We start from the raw sequence: 2,500 nt of genomic DNA on the forward strand, positions 1-2,500 counted from the left end.
TCGGGGTTGACCTGGTGTCCCGGGGGGACTTAGACATTTTTTTCAGCCTTTTCCTCCGGGTTGACCTGGTGTCCCGGGGGGACTTAGACATTTTTTCAGCCTTTTCCTCCGGGTTGACCTGGTGTCCCGGGGGGACTTAGACTTTTTTTCAGCCTTTTCCTCCGGGTTGACCTGGTGTCCCGGGGGGACTTAGACTTTTTTTCAGCCTTTTCCTCCGGGTTGACCTGGTGTCCCGGGGGGACTTAGACATTTTTTTCAGCCTTTTCCTCCGGGTTGACCTGGTGTCCCGGGGGGACTTAGACTTTTTTTCAGCCTTTTCCTCCGGGTTGACCTGGTGTCCCGGGGGGACTTAGACTTTTTTTCAGCCTTTTCCTCCGGGTTGACCTGGTGTCCCGGGGGGACTTAGACTTTTTTTCAGCCTTTTCCTCCGGGTTGACCTGGTGTCCCGGGGGGACTTAGACTTTTTTTCAGCCTTTTCCTCCGGGTTGACCTGGTGTCCCGGGGGGACTTAGACATTTTTTTCAGCCTTTTCCTCCGGGTTGACCTGGTGTCCCGGGGGGACTTAGACTTTTTTTCAGCCTTTTCCTCCGGGTTGACCTGGTGTCCCGGGGGGACTTAGACATTTTTTTCAGCCTTTTCCTCCGGGTTGACCTGGTGTCCCGGGGGGACTTAGACATTTTTTTCAGCCTTTTCCTCCGGGCTGACCTGGTGGCCGAGCGTCTCGCCGTCCGCGGCCGGAGCTAGAGATGCCCCCCCCCCCAGGCCAGCCTGCGAAGCCGCGGCCAGGATCGGGCCCCTGGAAGTCTGACTAAAAATTTTCACCGACCCCAAAAACGGTTAGGGGGGGCCTCATAAAGCCTCCGGAGCGAAAAAAAAAAAAACGGAAAAAAGGATCGGGCCCACCCGAGGCAGGGGAGTCAGTAAGGGAAAGGGGACGAGGCGGCCCGGAGCCGGGTGCCCGGAGCCGGGTGCCGGCGGCCAGGATCGGGCCCCTGGAAGTCTGAAAAATTTTTTTCACCGACCCCCAAAGTGGTATTGGGGGGGGCTCATAAAGCCTCCGGAGCGAAAAAAAAAAAAAACGGAAAAAAGGATCGGGCCCACCCGAGGCAGGGGAGTCAGTAAGGGAAAGGGGACGAGGCGGCCCGGAGCCGGGTGCCCGGAGCCGGGTGCCCGCGGCCAGGATCGGGCCCCTGGAAGTCTGAAAAAAATTTTTTCACCGACCCCCAAAGTGGTGTTGGGGGGGGCTCACGAAGCCTCCGGAGCGGAAAAAAAAAAACGGAAAAAAGGATCGGGCCCACCCGAGGCAGCGGAGTCAGTAAGGGAAAGGGGACGAGGCGGCCCGGAGCCGGGTGCCCGGAGCCGGGTGCCCGCGGCCAGGATCGGGCCCCTGGAAGTCTGAAAAAAAAATTTTCACCGACCCCCAAAGGGGTGTTGGGGGGGGGCTCATGAAGCCTCCGGAGCGAAAAAAAAAAACGGAAAAAAGGATCGGGCCCACCCGAGGCAGGGGAGTCAGTAAGGGAAAGGGGACGAGGCGGACCGGAGCCGAGTGCCTACGGCCATACCGGACGGAAGGCCCCCGATCCCGTCCGATCTCGGAAGGTAAACCGTCCCGGGCCTGGCTAGTACTTGGATGGGTGACCGCCTGGGAATCCCAGGTGCCGTAGGCAGCTTTTCCCGCTGCGAGCCAGCTCTCTCCTTTTCTGGGGAACAAGGGCAGGGTCGCCCTGCCAGGGGCCCTGGGGCTGAAGTCCCTGCCGGCCACCAGGTCAACCCGGAGCCTGCCCCTCTGCGGCCAGCAGGTCAACCCCATACCGGCAGGGGGTTGACCTGGTGGCCGGGAAGCAGAGCGGCCAGCAGGTCAACCCCATACATTCAGCGGGTTGACCTGGTGGACGGGAAGGAAAGCGGCCAGCAGGTCAACCCCATACTTTCAGCGGGTTGACCTGGTGGCCGGGAAGGAAAGCGGCCAGCAGGTCAACCCCATACATTCAGCGGGTTGACCTGGTGGCCGGGAAGGAAAGCGGCCAGCAGGTCAACCCCATACATTCAGCGGGTTGACCTGGTGGCCGGGAAGGAAAGCGGCCAGCAGGTCAACCCCATACATTCAGCGGGTTGACCTGGTGGCCGGGAAGGAAAGCGGCCAGCAGGTCAACCCCATACATTCAGCGGGTTGACCTGGTGGCCGGGAAGGAAAGCGGCCAGCAGGTCAACCCCATACATTCAGCGGGTTGACCTGGTGGCCCGAAAGCAAACCGGCCACCAGGTCAACCCGGAGCCTGCCCCCGCGGGCAGGGGCCAAGCGGACCCCCCTCCGCCCGGGCTTGCCCTGCTCCGAGCCGGGGCTTAATCCCCGTCCGGCCACCAGGTCAACCCGGAGCCTGCCCCTCTGCGGCCAGCAGGTCAACCCCATGCCGGCAGCGGGTTGACCTGGTGGCCGGGAAGGAAAGCGGCCACCAGGTCAACCCCATACTTTCAGCGGGTTGACCTGGTGGCCGGGAAG

At 61.6% G+C, this 2,500-nt stretch overlaps 1 non-coding gene across 1 annotated transcript; it reads left to right on the forward strand.

Annotated features, from left to right (window-relative positions):
* Nucleotides 1-1,548: 1,548 nt before the first annotated feature.
* On the forward strand, nt 1,549-1,667 carry LOC141979761 (5S ribosomal RNA). Its single transcript, XR_012637154.1, has one exon. It is a non-coding gene; the product is annotated as a 5S ribosomal RNA (ribosomal RNA).
* Nucleotides 1,668-2,500: the final 833 nt, after the last annotated feature.

Source organism: Natator depressus, chromosome 28 (genome assembly GCF_965152275.1).
Source record: "Natator depressus isolate rNatDep1 chromosome 28, rNatDep2.hap1, whole genome shotgun sequence".
Lineage (NCBI taxonomy): Eukaryota > Metazoa > Chordata > Testudines > Cheloniidae > Natator > Natator depressus.